A 9161-nucleotide genomic window follows, 5' to 3' on the forward strand; every position below is an offset into this window, starting at 1 on the left:
TGAGAGGATCCAGATAATCTAGCCATTGGCATTACCCTACTCAACATCCAACCACTATTGAAAACCTAAGTGCCACATCCTCTAAAGAAACATACAGAGGACAATGTATATTCATCATTCTCTTGCTTTCCCCTCATTGAAGATGACCATCACTGAGACAGCCTTTCACTCTTCATATTTATTAGTTCAATATACATTTATGAAATAAATATTTTAAAAATCTTAAAATAGCAGCCACTAATCTAGGTACTAGAAGAATAAGAGTGAAGAAAATGGACCCAATACCTGCCTTGATGGGATTTACACATTTTTCCTGTTGGTTAAACAAAGAAAAAGACTTAGTTCCTTTCCTTATTAATCAGGAGGAGGCAGGAACAAAGGGTAATTTTGATAAAGCTGGAAAAATGGCAGGAGAATATCAGAGAAAGAAGCCTTTGGGAAGGTAAAATAGGGGAACCAGTAGTCATGCTATAAAAACATACAACTCCTACCTCATAGTCTAGAAAAACTTACCACTAGGAGCTGCTCATTCAGATAAAGAGAAGTTGCTGTAGAGTAAGTACCACATAACTATTCTCCTTGTGCAGCCTGATCATCCAGAATCCAAATTGAGGGTTAAGATTCATGTTAATGCCCCTCTGTACATTTTTTTTTCCAAAGAAACTCCTAAATCCCAACCAGTTCCTTCTCCAACATCCACTTCAAAGTAGTGTCTTCCTGCCAGGTGCTGGTGGCTCACACTTAATCCTAGCTACACTGGAGGCTGAGATTTGAGGATTGTGGTTCAAAGCTAGCCCAGGCAGGAAAGTCCTTGAGACCCTTATCTCCAATTAACCACCAGAAAACTGGAAGTGGAGCTGTGGCTCAAGTGGTAGAGCTCTAGCCTTGAGTTGAAAAGCTCAGGGACAGCACTTAGGCCCAGAATTCAAACCCCACAACTGACAAAAAAAAAAAAAAAAAAAGTACTGTCTTCCTGAAGTGAAGCCCTCACAGCCCAGGACACAAGAGAAGGCAGTACATCTTTGAGGTGAAGCCTTAAGATCTTTCTTGGCACATCCAAGAGTCACTTGTCTCCGGTCTTCAGACAGAAGTAGATCTGGATGTACAGTGCTTAGAGTCACGCTGATTATAAAATAACATAAAACCACCATACAACCAAAGTAATTTGGAAAATGGGGGATGAGAACACATTGTACTTGCTATTAAGTAATTGATTTAATTAATTCATTTTGCCAGTACCAGGAAACTTGGGGCCTACCTAGCACTTGCTTGCCTTTGTTTCATGATGGTACTTTAGCACTTGAGCCATACCTCCAATCCACACAGTATTTTCAACACTGCCCATATTCTCAAATCAAGTTTTGTTCCTTACCACATATGTCAGTGAACTATGAAATGAAAATCATTGTGTCTGGGTAATCAAAGGAGACTAGGATCTAGAAGGGTCTACAGATATAGCCAAAATGCATAGCATACTAAGTGTGTGAGCTCATGGAGTATGTGAGCACAGAAGAGAGACTTTGACAGCACACTGAATAAGTAAACTCTGGTTGAGAGCCTGCTCAGGACAGGTGGTGGTGACCCTTATTCCTACTGAAGGACCCCTCTCATCCATATCATTTAGGGATTGGGTTCACATACCTTGATAAAACCTTATGGTTTTCTTCACATCAAAATAAAGCTCAGAGGCATTACACATAGTATAGATCTCCAGGGAAAAGTTCTCAGGTTCTTCCAGCTTCACAGCCCAACTCCTAGAACAGCAGAGGCCACAGATTGCCTCAGTGTTACATTCCCTTCAGATCCCTATGCCCTCCAGGCTCCCTTCCCACAATCATGCAGGGCTTACCTGACCAAAGCATCTTTCACACCCTGTTATGGAAAAACAAAAACAAAAACCAAACAAAAGGTAAGTGTGCCAACATCAAAAATTCATGGGCAGTTTTCCATAACCATTCCTCCCAAGGAAGGAGAGAGAGCTACCCAGCCATAAATCCTGATGCACACTCACATGGAATGATTCCCATCCCAACCTCAGAAGCTGACTCTGTAAGAGTCTGCAACCATCTTGTGGAAGCCCGTGGGGAACTGTAATGTCCACAAGGACATCAGCTTATGTGCTTTCTAAGGAGAAGACCAGAACTTTGTCATCCTCCCTGTGGCAAAATTGGCTTCTAGTGAGCCCATATTAGAGGTCACTTATCACACAGATCCTTTTCAGGTCAATCAAGCCACAGCCTGTGAGACTGGGATCCTGAGGTCAAGCAGCAACTATCACAGGGTGGTAGAATAGACATGCTCTATTCTCAACTCTGGAGAGTCACCACCAGTGCCTTGTGTGGAGCCTGGATTATGAGTCTCAGCTGTTTTTTTGTTTTGTTTTTGTGCCACGCCTACTCCGGTGGAGTCTGCTTAGCATGGGAAACCTGCTTTCAGATCTGAGAATGGGGTTTCAAAGAGGCCTACCTCCTGGAAAAGGCTGGCAAGCCCCTGGAAAAGATGTGTTGCTGTTTTTCTTTTTTGTTGTTGTTGTATAGGAGTGCCTATTAATCTTTTACTGTTCCTGCTGCTTATTGTACTTACTCATGCTCAACGTTCCCTTATTCAAGGCTGTTTCTTAAAAGTGTTGACGACTCCAACATCTGATGAGTGTCTTGAGAATATGACTAACTCACCAGAGTTAAGTGCTACCCTGAAAGCCCCTCTTGTGGAGGCTAGTAGACAAGTCATAAGTAAATATAGAAGTATTGGGGGTTTCATGACGTCACTTCAGCAGAAGAAATTGTTTGTAAGAGATTTACAAAAAGTTGTAGGCATGGCTAGAGCAGAAAGAGTGTATGGCTACTGGAGACTTTCCTTTAATCCTAAAGCATATACAATAGATTCATATAGATATCCTGTAGATAAGAAAGATGTAGAGGGATATTTAGACCAAAAGCTAAATAAGATTCCTAAAAGGTTGGTAGATGAAAAGTGGCAATGGCTTATCAGAGAAAAATGATGGGATCCTCCATTATCTAGAGGACCCTAAAGACTTCCCCCATATCCATAGCCTTTAACAGGTGTGTATGATAAGGATGGCAACCGTAGGAGAAAGAACTTCCTGTTACTCTCTTTCATTTACTGAGAGATTTGCTAGATCTAGGCCTCCTTGGTGCTTACTATTAAAGAAGGAACAAGAAAGATCTTATGAGACAGTTAAGGCCTCTATAGAAAAGAGTAAATGATTATGTGAAAGGGTTACAGAAAAGACACTATGAGCTTAAATTTGATATATGGCCAGATTTAACTAAGTATACTGAATATCATGATTTTTGGCCACAAATTGGAAACCCTCTAAGCACAATGGCTTAAAAAAGATTTGAAACGTATAAAGTACAAAACTAAACAAAAGTAACTATGAAGTACTAGAGTTCATGCCTTTCTGTCCAGCACCTTGCCCATATGCTCTGGTTAATGGTTAATTGGTGATAAACATCGAAACCCATTGTATTTCTTAAAAATAGAGGTAAAGCCAAAAACAAGTGTCTATCATCATAGCTCGTCATCCAAAAAACAAGATCAGGCGACCAGCTGGTGACCACCCAAGAACAAAGCCTTGCAGCAAGATTGTGTAACCTTTTGCCCTTTCTCATGGAGACTTTTGCTATAAAAGCTTGTTATCCTCTGCATTAAATCACACTCAGCATCCACTCCTCTTGTGTGTGAGTTGTCTGTTTGCCATCTCCCCACCTATTCCAGTTCCTCCACTAGGTGTCCTCCATTGTCCCGACAGAGCCGGTCCGAGGCATTTTTGGATTTCTTTTTCTTTTTTGTCAGTCATGGGGCCTGAACTCTGAGCCTGGGCACTGTCCCTCAGCATTTCAGCTCAAGGCTAGCACACTACCACTTGAGCCACAGCACCACTTCCAGCTTTTTCTGTTTATGTGGTGCTGAGGAATCGAACCCAGGGCCTCATGCATGCAAGGCAAGCACTCTACCACTAAGCCACCTTCCCAGCCCCGAGTTTCAGCTGTTTATCTTAATAAGACACACTCATCATGCAGTTGCATGAAACATGACTTCTACAAGTAAATAAGGGAACAGTTCAACCCTCATGTTGGCTGCCACACTGTCACCATTTGTCACCTGGAAGAGGACTTCAGGAATGAGTCTCTAGTGAGAAATCTGAGTGCAGGGGGCTGGGAAGGTGGCTCAGTGGTAGAGCGCTTGCCTTGCATGCATGAGGCCCTGGGTTCAATTCCTCAGCACCACATAAGCAAAAAGAAAAAAGCCAGAAGTTGCTCTGTGGCTCAAGTGGTAGAGCTAGCCTTGAGCTGAAAAGCTGAGGGACAGCGAGCGCCTAGGCCCAGAGTTCAGGCCCCACGACCAGACCCTGCCCTCCCCCCCAAAAAAAGAAATCTGAGTGCATGGGTCAAGGGGAAAACAAGGGCTGGAGTTAGCCCAGGATTCCATCTGGCTACTGTACATCTGCATAATGAACAGAAATTATTGTATAGTCTAGTAGAGGCTATCTTGATGAAACTAATGTAGCATCCAAAAGAACATTACCTTACTTCCCGAGTCTAATGTGCCAGTTGGGTGGAGGCATGTCTTCATAATCCTCCCATACTTCCTTACCGTTCTCTCACCAGGCCAGTGACACATACCTTCTTTGCCTGCTTTAAGGCCACAGCCTCACCTGAAGCATATTCTGGACTGAGCCTTGACATTTTGCCTCCAGCTCTAGGATATGGCTCTGGAGTTCACTGCTCTTCTGCTCCAGACTGGCCTTGCTGTCCCTCATTCTCTTCAGCATCTGCTCTTCTTCTTTCTCTAGCTTCCAGATGTAAGATTTTTTCTTCCTCATGCAGAAAGCTCCGGAGATTCTTGAAGTCAGACTTGATTTTTTTTGTCTCTTTATGTTTTTCTGTCTCTAGAGTCAAAACTACAGATGAAAGTACAGGAACAAACCAAATATCCATGTTTATATGCATGGAAAAACAAAATATGGTATAGAGAATGAAACATTTCTCTGCCTTAAAGAATGAAAGTCTGACTCAGGCTACAACAAGGATGAACTTTAATAACAATCTGCTAATAAAATGATAGAAAATAGGGAATAAATACTGTAGGTACTAGCAGTAGTTAAATTCATGATTACAGAAGGTAGTTACAGGGATTTCAGGTACTGGGAGAAAAGGATATTGTTTAATGGGGACAGTGTCATTTTAGAAGCTAATGCAATGGAAGATGCCCATAGTGATGCTGAATGTGAACATCTTAATGCCTCTGACCTCTGTAGTCGATAAAAAGCATATCTTGTGTTATATATATTTTAGCTCACACAAAGACAATATGCCTGATCAGCCACTGTGACACAATTTTCTTGTAAGTTATTTCAGCTGAAAGAATCTCCCAAGTGCCAGTCTCCTGCTGGCATTTATATGTGAGGGAGATTGCCTCTCATTCTCTGTAGTTGATAGATTTGCTTCTTTTTCAGCCAAGATCTGGGAAGAAGTTGGGCCTGGAATAATAGGTGATTTAATCACCAAGGGATAGGTTTGAATGTTATCCATTACCATGATCAAAACTAGTTTTCATACTGTCATAATACCATATACCTATAATCCAAGCACTGGAAAATCTGAGATAGGAGGATTGAGAGTTTGAGGGCAGGCTAGACTACTAGGAATACAATGTCTCACGCCCATACTAAAAGAATTTCTATTTGAGATGTGAGAAGGTAGAAGGTATTTCTGAGTCTGAGAGGATTTCTTAAAGTAATAGATGGTAAAGAACATTGTTAAGGATAGGTACCAGGAGAACCATAATGATAAAAGAATTCTTGATTCTTGGTAAAGGAGAGTCCTCTCAATCTTTACGTATAAGATGACCAAAAATGAAGTATCTTATTGGACTAAGATTTCATTTGGGAAGATATAGAACTGTAATTTCCATGAGTAAATTTTTTTTCCTTTTTTTTTGGGGGGGGTCCGGTCATGGGGCCTGAACTCTGGGCCTGGGCACTGTCCCTCAGCTCTTCAGCTCAAGGCTAGTGCTCTACCACTTGAGCCACAGAACCACTTCCAGCTTTTTTGTTTTTGCTTATGTGGTGCTGAGGAATTGAACCCAGGGCCTCATGCATGCAAGGCAAGCGCTCTACCACTGAGCCATCTTCCCAGCCCCGAGTAAATTTTTTTTTTTTTATAGGAGACAAGTGCAGTTTTAAGCCCTTGAGTTGATGGGTCTTCACATAAAGTTTGTTTTTTGTTTTTTGTTGGTCATGGGGCCTGAACTCTGGGCCTGGACGCTGTCCCTCAGCAATTCAGCTCAAGGCTAGAGTTCTACCACTTGAGCCACAGCGCCATTTCCAGCTTTTTCTGTTTATGTGGTGCTGAGGAATCGAACCCAGGGCCTCATGCATGCAAGGCAAGCACTCTAGCACTGAGCCACCTTCTCAGTCCTTCACATAAGTTTTAATCAAGGTCTTCTACCCAATATCTCAGAAAGAAGGAGAGAAAAGTAAAAGTATCTTCTAGAAGCTTGAGTTCAACATCCACTATAAAAGAAAGGGTCTCTGTCAGAGGCAGAACAGCTCACTGACCCATGGATTTTGAGTATAAGCTAATGGCTTACATATGTGTTTGCACAGAGGAATAACAATCTGGAGGCTAATTGAAAATTTGCAGTTACAAGCGAATAGGTCTACAATTAGGTTCCATGTAAATTACTTAGGTTTCTTTTTCTGGCCTCATCAACCTGAACCTGTTCATGCTTTCTGAATGCTCTCTAAGGTTAGTTTCTGATCCCAGAATGCTGCGAGTCAGATGCTGCACTATGGTGTATATATATAAGCAGGTAAGAAAGCTGATGCCTACATACCAGGTTGATGCATTTAAAATGTGAAGATCAGTAAGTCTAGTTTTAAGGGATTGGACACAACAGTTCTGCTTTTCCAGAATGAGTTATGAAGAACCCCAGCCATTACTATTGGGAAGATTGAAGGGCTTGGTGAAGAAATCTCACAGACATGAACCATCATAGAAGATCAATGGTCCTCCATCCCCACCCCACCTTGGGTTTCATCTATCTGGTGTGGTGTTTTGACAAACAGCCATCCATGTACTTTGTTCCAATCATTCTCTGTGCCTAAACTTCAGAATGGAAAATATCTTGAGATCTATGAGCTCAGATTCTTACCCTCCAGTCAGTTATTTGCATTGTCATGAATATCCTTTGATTCCTACATTCCTCTTGGAGTTGGCTCAAGTTAGCCATTGCTTTCTTTAGTTTTTCCTGAATGAAAAATTGGATACGTTCAAGCAATTAAGCTTTTTGTTACCTAATAGCAATCCCTGAACTTCAAGATATATTAAATTTGCAATAAACACTTATTGAGTTCTTAAAAAGGAGCATGCTAAGAGGCAGCCTGTTGTGTGTTTAATAACATATTGATGATCTCTGCAACTCTGAACAAGTGATGCTTTATCACTTAACATTGTCTGTACTGTAGAAAATGAGGCCTAGTAGGGAATGGAAATGGTTTTCTAGTCTTCACCAACCCGGTGTCTGAGCCATATAATTGATGAAAGCTATGCCAAGGTAAAGTTGCAATACAATATGATAATCATCTAAAAGAAGATCTTACAAAATTGGTTAAGTGGTTAACCTAACATAATAATAAATCAATGGTTAATCAATCACACATCAACTACTATAGGTCTTCTGGGTAAATCAGAAAGGAAAGACCAGAATGACAGCTGAAATTATTAGACAGAGTTCATTAAGAAAGGTAGTCCTGAAACATTTTGAAAAATAGCATCAACAAACCAATTACAAAGAACCAGTATCCTAGTCAAGCTGTCATTTATTTCCCAAAATCATTTCTCTTTTTTTTCCGCTTGGTGCCAGTACTAGTGCTTGAACTCAAGGCCTATCTCTTAGCTTTTATGCTCAAGCCTGGTGCTCTACTACTTGAGGCCACTGCTTCACCTCTGGCTTTTTGTTGGTTAATTGGAGATAGGACTTATATGGACTTTCCTGCCCTGGCCAGCTTTGAACCATGATCCTCAGATCCCAGTCTCCTGAGTTGCTAGGATTACAGGTATGAGTCTCCAGCATCTGGGAATTCAAATGTTTGGTTTGGGGACAACATATAATAGAGCAGGGAGAACTTACTCATGACATGCAAAGAAGGGAAAAATGTCTGACTACCTGTCAAAATGAACGCTATGGTATTGAGTCAGCAAAAACACATCAAAACCTAATTTTTACTACCAGCCATTACTTATGATGAAAGTTGTATTTCACGTTCATAACCTTAGGCTTCAGGCTAGGCATCATGCTCTCTTGCAAGAATCATGAAAGCAGGTATTTGCCAAGACCCTGGACATGCCAACTCACCTTGTATCCTTGGTATATGCCCTCTACAAGCACATTGGCATGCCCTTGGTGGTTGCTCTGACTGTTCACAGCGCCAACAGATAAGCTGACCTTCATCTTCACAGAATAGGTGGAGCGTCTCTCCATGTTCCTCACACAGCATCTTCTAATCCATTTTGATGACTTCAATTACATTTTTCAGCTCTCTGTTGTTCTGAAGAATCTGCATATTAAATGAGGCACAACACAGGGATAGTTGAACATCTGAAGCCCTGATTGCTTTTGCCTTAGTTCCTTGGAGAAGGCCATCATACATGATTGGCAGAAACTGTGTCCACATTTGATGCTCATTGGGCGAATCATCAGATTCATGCAAATAGGTCAGGTAACTATCTCTTTCACGTTCTTGATACTAGAAGCTGAGGCCATGGGTACTCCTGAGATGTTTCAGTATTGGATCTAGTGGTAGATATGAAGCAGGTAGGAAGTTCCACAGTGATAGAACTACACCTCACTTGAGCTGGTAGCAACTGGCCTCCACAGGTCCTGAGGCTCTCCCCCTCCCCTAGAATGAAGAAATAAATCAGTATTTAGAAAATAAATATTTGTCAAATATGGTGGCTGATGCCAGGTGGAGGCATTTCTCTTAATGAAAACTTGATCAAATTTAAAAATCCAGTTTGCTATTCTTGATTTCATTTGCCTAAATGCCACTTGTGCCTGGGGGTTACCTGAGAGCCCAAAGAAGTGGTTACTGTTGTAAAATGTTTCTTGAGCTAAGTGTGGAGAGAATCAAA

The 9161-nt window shown here is 41.4% G+C and overlaps 1 pseudogene; it reads right to left on the minus strand.

Annotated features, from left to right (window-relative positions):
• Positions 1–354: 354 nt before the first annotated feature.
• Positions 355–8793, minus strand: LOC138828377 (E3 ubiquitin-protein ligase TRIM38-like; annotated as a pseudogene).
• Between the last annotated feature and the right edge of the window lie 368 nt (positions 8794–9161).

Source organism: Dipodomys merriami, unplaced genomic scaffold (genome assembly GCF_024711535.1).
Source record: "Dipodomys merriami isolate MVZ:Mamm:240054 unplaced genomic scaffold, mDipMer1.0.p SCAF_16, whole genome shotgun sequence".
Taxonomy (NCBI): Eukaryota; Metazoa; Chordata; class Mammalia; order Rodentia; family Heteromyidae; genus Dipodomys; species Dipodomys merriami.